The sequence below is a fragment of the Dendroctonus ponderosae genome, unplaced genomic scaffold, assembly GCF_020466585.1.
Source record: "Dendroctonus ponderosae isolate FM_Combo_2020 unplaced genomic scaffold, Dpon_F_20191213v2 Dpon_F_20191213_7, whole genome shotgun sequence".
In the NCBI taxonomy this organism is placed as follows: domain Eukaryota; kingdom Metazoa; phylum Arthropoda; class Insecta; order Coleoptera; family Curculionidae; genus Dendroctonus; species Dendroctonus ponderosae.
In genome coordinates this window covers 11,099,126-11,109,046 of record NW_026018916.1, presented here as the reverse complement: position 1 = coordinate 11,109,046, position 9,921 = coordinate 11,099,126, and the positions used below count along the sequence as shown (strand labels likewise).

Here is a 9,921-nt window from a genome sequence, read left to right as displayed (position 1 = left end):
CGTAGATCATGATGTTCTGTTAGAATCGCTGAAAACTGTTTTCCAAAATTCGCAGCGGGTAGTGTACAGCATCGATTCCTGTGGAACCCAGTAGCTGTCAAAACTTTCACATTTTTACGAATAACTCGGAAATCGTAAATTTTTCAGGTAAAACGTTTGACACAAACTTAACTTAAATGTTGACGACAAATCTGAAAATGAATGAAAAAAGGGGCGGTTCCATTTAAAAAACCAAAGTTGGTAACTACCACACGTTTATGATACACCCCGTATATTGGAAAGTAATTTTAAAATGTGGACCTTTTAAACATGAAAAACTTTCGTAGGACGTATTTTCTTGTAAAGTTCATATTTACTGAGATATCGCACTTTGACGCACTAATGAGCAACCCTGTATATTATGGGTTTGATTGTTAAACTACATTTGAATAATATTTGCTTCAGGAAAACAAGGTGTTTCAGTTTGATACATATACAATAAACCTCTTGATTATTGCTTAAGGGAAGCACATATTTGAATAAAATTTAATTAGCGCCAATGTCCACCGAAAGAGCACGTTTTAATGTAACACGAATATTTTCGTTTTTTGTGGTGTCCATACGAGCATATCGTATATTATTTTTACGTAAATAATTAAAATTCTCCTGGCATTTCATAGAACAAAATGTGTATTTTACAAGCTGCTTCAAAGCTTAATGCAAATGTTACAAGTCTAATAAACTGCTGCTCAGAAACAAATGTACTAATTGATGTCAAACGGCTGGATAAATTTGAATAAATAAAATAACCAAGTGTTTTTAGAAAAATGCGACTCGCCATTGCTTTTTCTTATTAAATATTTTATTTAAATTGGAATAAAACGTACTCTTCAAATCGTCTTGTACTACACAGCCTCAGCGCGTGAAAATACAATTAAACCACTTTGAATAAATTAAAGTGCAATAACCGTAAAAAGTAAACCAAATTAAAAAAATATATTTTGCAGTAAGATATTTTGTTACCTAAATTTCCCTGAGTCTTCGATGTTTCTTGTAAATTTTTTAAAAATCATCATTATATTTTTTTCTTGCAACGGCTTCGTCGCACAAAAAAAATGAAATCTCATAGTTTCGAAATTGATTGCTAAATTCATAAAAGCATATTTTATGAAAAATGATTGGGCTGACGACGTTTGGTATAAAAGTCTATTGCGTTACATGCAGCCATTAACTCTAAAATAATTTTTTAAAAATTCCAAATTTCAACATTCTGTATTTCCTTAACGAGCCATTTTCCTATTTCAGGTTATAGAGAAAAATCTTATTTTCTCGAATCTCCATTGATCTCTAACATTTCGGCTGTGCAAACTGGAAGACAGTGTATAGTGCAGCCAGAATGAGCATTTGAAACTTTACAAATGTTTCTAGGCATTTTTCTTATTTCCGACCAACTATCTTCATCCAATCCTTTTCTTGGTTTCATTTAAGTCAATTTTGTTTCATTTCTATGCACCATCAACTCAGTACAAAGTATTAATATTTACTTCAAATTAAATATTCGTACAGAAATTAAAGGAAGAGTTTTGGACAAAAAGTTAAAAATCAAGATATTGATTTTAATAAATTCCAATCCATCGCGAACTAGGAACTATAAACTGAAATAAACCAAACGAACTTTGTTATTACTTTTCATAGGAAACTCTGGAGCCGGATAGTGATTAGTTTAATTGTGTGACCGATGTTTCAAATTAATAATTTGAACTCCACTAGTCGCTAAACTTGATATCTGACCAACAAATTTGAATTTTCACCAAAAAAATTATGTTGAACTTGCAACTTTCTATTGACTGTTTAAGTTTTGTCACAAAAGGTAAAGCACCGGACTCTCTAAGAGAGAGACTTCAAAGAAAATCAGCCAGAATAATTAGACGGTTCAAGAATGATTGAAAGTTTAGCTAGTTTGAAAGAATAACCAAAAAACAATAATGCGTCCACTTCTCTGGTGCCTTGTTGACTATTTGCAAATGTATCAACCGCTTCAAACGAGCGATTAAAACAGTACTAGAAGTCAATAGTTGGAAATGAAATGGTTCGAGAACTGGAAGTTGATAGCCATATTGAAAGCGTGGATAATTAAAATCGCATGTAGCCCAATCAATAGTGTAAACGGCTTGAACAAATCAAAGTGACAAATCAGTTTGGAATTGTTTCGAACAATGCTTCCACTCAGATTTCCATCCTTAAATTAGCAAAATTGCAAATGCGACTTGGCAAACAGCAATCTAATCAAATTGCTGGCAGGCATGGTATTCAATTTATTCCATGGAACAGAATATCAATGGAATTTGCCATAGGTTTACCGCACTGATTTTACATCCTGTCGGTTGTTTGACTGTGAATAATAATTAATTTTTAAAATACTGACGCAAAATATTCAGAAATTTTCTTCATATATTTTCATAATACATCAGGCATATAATAGACTCCTCCATTCCTTCCATTCTTGCGAACCAAACTCATTTTAATTCTCTGATTTCTTTTCAATCAAGTTTTATATTCGGTGATGCTCCTCACAACATCTTTCACCACAATATCAGCGTGATGATTGATATATCTGCATGACCCATTGAATCGAAAGCTTTTCATTTGGATACTGTTTTACATCCAGTACACAAACATAAACCTTTATTCCCTAATTCCAAACGAAAACGCGACCCTTTTAATTTATCCGGACAGAATGTACAAGTTTGTACAAAAGAACTGCGCTCCAGGAATTTATTAATACTGTACCTTTTACCTAGTCGAACTTTCAGGGAAAGAACAACAAAACACTGCTGCAATGGAAGCGGTACGGAAAAATGCATGAACAGGTGGAAACCTTGGACCTTTTTAGAAAATACTGCAAAAGAATGTTTCCAAGTATTTTTAATGTCAGTAATCTTTATTGTACGATGTTTAATCGTCGATGTTTACGTAGAAAATTTTATTTCCAACCAAGCGCTTATTGTGGAATTATTTAGGGCGAGCCTGTTAAATATCGCATTTACGATTGCATCGCACTATTCTAAGGATCAACTGAAGAAATAACATTTTATAGTGTTTCTTAACATTATCGGACCCACTTCATTTCGCAAATAACTAAATACTTGCCAGCACATCTAGGCGAAGCAAAATACAATTTTTCGCTTACGAAAGCACTAATGATAATAAAGCTCTGTCCATAACAGTAAAAATAATCGCAAACCCAGTTACGTGCTACTTTAACTCCATTTTAAAGTGACGCTTATGACATTTTGTTTCCTTTTAGAGAGCCTTTAAAGCCGATTAAACGTTATGATGTTCATATTTTATGTTGTTAGTATAGACGACTGTATTCGAAGGAATTCCGATTGCAAACTTCACGATCTAGATCAATAATGATTCTGTCTCTAGGTGTTGAGAGCAATTGAAACTTTATTAATATTTTAGCAGTTTCTTCTCGAAAGTTATAAATTATTGTTTCGAGAGTGCAATTTAAATATAACAATTTTAAATAAAAGAATCTATCGATGCGACTATTTTTATTCATGCCGCTGTAAAGGGTGTTAAAGAACGTTTAGGAAATAATGAATGGGGTGAGATTATGATCCAAATTAAATAAGGTTCGTTCGTATGAACTAAAGAGTTTTGCAGATGTGGAAGGTTCTTTTATTTTTTTAAATAACGTTTCTTTTGTTGTACCTTTGCAAACTATTGTATTTTTTACGATTTGGTGATAATTTCATTAGCACGATAATACATAAATTTCCTGTTGATTAATTCTGCGTTAGAGTATACCGGGTATGAATTATTCGAAAACCTCTGAACAATAAGCATCAAAGTAGTAACTAATGTAAAGATAATTGAACGCCCTTTAAAACGGTGTGCCAATCTAAGGGTGACATCTACCTCTCCTAGGGAGTTGAAACAAGGAGGCTAAAAATATTTATTTAAAGTCCGCCTCCAAAAATTGACGGGTCTTTCCGATTTTTAATATTTTCAACTGCAAGAAAGATATTAAGGGTGGGCAGTTTTCAAATTCACACCCGGTATAATTATTGTTTATCTCACAATACATGAGACAACTATATAAGAACAAACAACGTCTTGCGAAATAAAAATAGGAATTAAATAAGAAAAAACGCGTATATCTTTGAACACACGTTTACTAACTTTTTTATTGATTTTGGTTTGGTCCATACTGAAAGCTCTTTAATTAGTTTTGTTATTAGCGCCTTTTTTAAGATCATTAATAATAAAATTGAACTTTCTATTGTAAAACAACCCAAACATTATTCTAACAGTAATTCTATGCGAAGTTTTAAATCTCGAAAAGCTTTGGTCTTTTATGCACTGGAATGTGTGCCAACCATTTGATAAAACTGGATTGTATGCGGTAAAAATAGAGTAACAAACTCTTGGAAATGTGGAATATCTCGACTGCGATCGGATTCAAATTGACATTATCAAAAAATATGGTTAGTTGTATGCTTTCTAGGGCATTGTCTAGTTTGAGATATATTTGTCATGAGAGCAGAGCTCGTTTCCGACTACTGCCAGTTTTGGAAGCAAAAATAAAGTCACTACTGAAACACGTGAACATAATTTTTCTTTATGCTTTTTTCAGGCAGTTTTCGCTATTTCAGGCGCAGAATTACGGACCGATTCTCATTAATCAATTAGTTACAAGTCAACTTTCTTGATTGCTGCAGTGGTTTCAATCCAAATAATGGCTCGCCATATCTAGGTCGGTTCTACCCAACTCAATTAATTCGATTTATCTGTACTATGCAGCATGATTAATTATTGATATTGCTTTCAGACAGCTTAACACAGCTTTTGTGGATACCTATATGCCGTAAGACTGAATAGAATCATTCAACTTTAAGTCTATGTACAGTTGTACAATGGTTTAAGGTACAATGGTTAAGCTACAAAATGCCTTGCAAGCAAAGTAATTTATGCTTAATATAATAATAACTCAGTTGTAAGATCTCAAATCTCGTTGATTCCTCTCATATCTTCAACAGCAACCAATTTAACAATAATTGGTCACCGAAGAAAGAACCAGCCGTTTCAACCCGCTTGAAGCAGTAGAGAAGCGCTTTCATTTTTTCTCATCCATCAAACTTGATGATCTCAAAATATTTTTTAATAAACAAAATGAATATTCACAGAAGTTCAAAGCGCAAATATTTTCAATGTTTCCTGCTTCGAGCTTCAAACGCTGAACGTAATTACTGATTCGTCAATGGCCAACAGAGTATGCAGCCTTCTGTTCAGAGTAGAAAAGACTTCAATCTGGGGCACGAAAATCATGTATTGTGGAGAAACGGCCTCCTCAAACAAGCTCCACTGTACAGCTTTATTTCACATTGAGAATTTGAAGCTCAATCGACTCGGAGGGATAGAAGCCCGATTCGTGAATTAAGTAGATATAACTAGTGAAGGCGATACAGAATATAAAGAATTATTCGTATATTTATTCAATATTCGACCTGCAGATTGCAGTTAAATTATTACATTTACAAATATCTTTTATTTAAAGAGCATGAATAAATAAAGTTTACTCTGCAAATGCTACAGGGTGTTAAAGATTGAGCAAATTTAAAAATTGCCTTTTGGTTTGCATAAAAGTTTTGTAGCAAAACAATATTTCCGCTATGATCAGATCAAACCGGGTAAGCTCGAATTAAGAAGAACGCCTTGATTAAGAATGAGAAAACACGCCACAAAAAAGTATGTATTTTAACTATCGAAATTTATTTAATATATGGGTACAAAAAGTAAGCATATTTTTCTGTCTGACCAGTAGCTAAAACGGTAACCTCCGTTTACTATGCGTTGTCAAACTGCTCTTGAATACACAGGTTTTTTGCTAACTTTTTATTTCAAATGATACCAAATAAAATCAAGAGCATCAATATCTGGCGTTCGAGACGGCCTGGTAATTGGTCCCCTCTACACAATCAAGCTACCAGCGCGAGTTTCACTGTTGCCTTTGCCTGTCTAAGCTGTAAGATGGTGTAGGTGCTCCATTACGTTCAAATCGTGCTTAATAATTATATTTCTAGTGGTTTAAATTCAAATTATAGTGATTCTGGTTTTGAGTTGAAATTGCTAATAACAGAGCATTGGGCAGCGAAAGATTTAATTGTTTTTGAAAGCCTTTGAGTCAAACTTCATGGACTTTTGGTAGATAATGGGTTTTCGTGGGAATATGTGTCCCTTTCAATTATGAACAAATATTATTTCCAGCAATAGAAAAACTTGTAGGAATTTGACATCAATCTGGTTCAAGCGCTGCTAATTTATTGATTTTCACAGAAAATATTAACGGACTTGCGATTGCTTAAGAAAGTTTTAGAGTTTTATTGAAAAGTCTAACCAAATTTGAAACTTATTGTTAAACCTGACAATTAGTTCGAAGAAATTCGACTTGTATCTAGAGTATTTCCAGTCCTCTGTATTTACTATGAAAGATATTGCTTGAACATCAATCAATTGTACTTTTGCCAGTTACTGTCACATTGTCTACATTTCCACTTTAGTTACACTTATCTTCGCACACATTTTTTTAGAGTATATTTATTAAGAACTATTTTAACTTTAACATGCAAAACCTTCCAATAATTTTACTCGAAAATCATAATCTTTGCCAGGCTCCAGAACCACACCTTTACTTTTCAGCTGCAAAACTTACATTTTACTCAACAATCTATACAAGGTTTTTTTATCTCGTTATGGAACACGGATTTTGTTGAATTAATAAACACAAACTGATCTTTTCAACTAAAAAACTGGCGAATATTTCAAATTGAACGAAGAAACTTAGATACATATGCAGTTCACTACGATTGTCCATTTAACCACTATCGATCATTCCAGGCCAAATGTTAATTGAACTAATTGGGAATTTGCTAAATCGTAATTAATGGGCTTTCTGAATGAGCATATGAACGTCACCAAAATGTTATCTTGGCGGTCGGATAATAGATATATTTTTTCTCAATATCTGAGTTGAAACGTTTCAATATAGAACCTGCACTCACCTCAACTGTTTTCACCTTAAAGCATAAACGAATAACATATGACTTAAAACACGTATTGGTAACCGAAAAATACTATCGACCAAATCGGACTTTGCGCCCTTGTACCTTTTTTTGTTATCGCCTCTTCCATACAAAAACTTACCGTTTATAGCGATCGCTTGCTACAGTCCGAAATAATTGCGTTCTCATGTAATATCCCGAGTAACACACCTTTATTGCGGAAGCTGCTTAAAATATTATACATGAAAAATGAGTTTTCGCTACAACTCCCCCAATATCACTTTCTGGACTTAATTATCCAGTCTTTAGAGCCGGACCCGTTCTTGTCTGGCGCAATTACGTTTGTGGAACGAGAAAGCTTTAATTAGCGCTGAATTCCTTACGGCAAAAAAATTAGATTGGCAAGTTCATTTAGGAGACAGCAGGGACAAAAATCAAATTATGCGTGTAACGACATTAAAGCTGCGTTACGAAAATTATGTCGCCCTCTCTATATATAGAGAGACATTGGACTGCTGGATTCCACTCAATTTTGCAACTCCCAAAGCACTATCGGCATTTTGTATGTCTCATCTGTTTGAGAAATAGATATTCCCTTCGATAAACAGGCGGAGGACGAAATTTATTGACCATGTAAAGGGTTTTTTTCGGTCAATTGATTTTCATCGGTTCCAATAACTCCTGGTATTTTGTGGCAAAACATATTGTCGACCGTATTTTTGTCCATGCTTATTTCCGGTTGACGATATTATCATATATTGCACTACTAGGAGTGTTTCACATCTTTCGGCTCTTATCTTCGAAGAACGATGTGGTTCATTTTGTTAAAATATTGTAATGAACGAGCATGGAGAGCAGGAAAATGCTTCGACTTTGCGATGTAAATTACTGCAATTAAATTAAATGTGACTGCGTTCGGCTTTCCCATTGAAATTATTTATTGAATATGAGGACTTACATTGAAAAGATACGGCATATTTTATGTAACACTGTCATAGCAAGTTTAAATCGGGAGATTCGTAACTATTTCTTCAAGTATTTAGCGCAATGAATTAAAGGGAGGCGTGCTTTACATGCAATTTTTTGGCTCAAAACAATCATCATTAAATCAAACGACAAAAGTGAAATTGCCCAAAAGTGAGTCCGCTAAGCTTGATTAGGACATAACAAACATTTTTTATATAAGCGAAAGCTAAGCTAAATCTATGAAAACTACATACAACATTCAAATGATATTCCATTGAATTTGCATCAGTAAGTTGAGCATTTTCATCTGGAGACCTCTGAATAAATTTATAATAAAAAGCTGCTCGCTAGATATACGGCCAACTGGTGTTGAAAAATGAATACATGTCGAGCATGGAGTTATAGATATGTCGTTTTTGATGTATCAGCTATAAAAAAGCAGGTTTGCCGAATTGATGCCGGAAAATATTTGCAGCTTAATCAGCATAAAGATTTCTGCCGCTCTCATGTTAGGGGGCATCTAAGATTGGAAAATTGAAAATGTAACGAGTTAAGTGAAACGAGTCCTTTTTAATGATTTCAACGTCGACTTTAACAGGGGTTTGTTAATTAATAACAAAAATGTGAGTCTTTAAATTAGTCGTACAATAGTCATTAAAACTGGAGCTTTTGATAAATGTTCACCTCGAAAAACAATTGGAGGCATAGATTGATTGTTTCGATAAGAAGATACAATGAATACTAAAACGGTTTTGAGCCAACGTCAATATTTTTATTGAAAACATTTGTTTAAAAGTAGAGCATCGGGCAGATTCGCAATTCTTTTCAGTATTTGTTAATATTACAATTACTTTATTCTATATTCAGTTAGGTGAATTTGAGCTCAACTAGATATACCCTCTACTTCGAGATAGTATGTAAACTATGGATTGGACAATTACATCATTTCCAAACATGAATTAATCCGTTTACTCCATCCAACTATAAATGAAGGTAGTTTTGAATTTTCGGTCCTCAAGTTGTTTTGTAAGTACAGTTAAGTAACGTTCCTATAAATTAAATTGAGGTTCCTTTGTTAGCCTATTAAGAAGCAATTTTCATATTAACTCTGCAAGTTTCCTCATATTTTCCGTAAGTATATAAAAAATATGGATGCCATTCTTCTTTTTTGTCTGACTATTGAGAACCACTTCTAATATATTTTATTGTTTGATTAGTGTAAAAACAAAACCTATCTTTTGTCATATTTATTCAGGCATTCTCTGCACTGCACTGATAATGTCTAGACACATTTAGGAAAAAAGAAAAAAGTTTTTAATAGACATTAAAAAATCGGTTCAATTGGCCTGGGAATTGATAAATAAGTTCGACGAAACGGTTACAATTGAAGGAAACAAGCAGTGATAGAAATTTTCCCGTTCTCAAAAAACCCGAAATACCCAAAAAACTTCTTTTTGGGTATTTCGCCTCAAAACTTTTTGAATCAGACCTCAGACAGAATTTCCTCACATCTTTTATTACAGATTGATAAATAGTGCTCCTATTTCGCAATAAGAACGAATGATTTATCAAAAGGTAATCAAAAACTATCACCTAGAGGGTATCCTGCGACACACTTAGGCTCAAGCTGTAAGAGAAAATTCCAATTAGTAGAGAAATTAATTTGAAAAATTACCTTGACGTTTCGATAGCTATTTTCTGCTATCGTTATTAAAAGAACCTAAATGAACCTAAAAAAGAGTATGTTAATAAATTGTGTAACAATAGTAGGATAATACAGTATATGAAAATTCGCTCTGATAATTCGTCTATGCAAATTGTCAGTTATGTGACTTTGACTTAATCTCATTGTTTAAATTAATAAAGGTAATGTTAATTAATAATTTTGGTGTAAATTTAATTTGGG

At 33.3% G+C, this 9,921-nt stretch overlaps 1 protein-coding gene across 1 annotated transcript in view; it reads left to right on the top strand.

Moving 5' to 3' along the window:
• The window catches only part of LOC109543122 (zwei Ig domain protein zig-8), a 113,960-nt gene that overhangs the window by 32,391 nt on the left and 71,648 nt on the right, over positions 1-9,921 (top strand). The window lies entirely within an intron of this gene.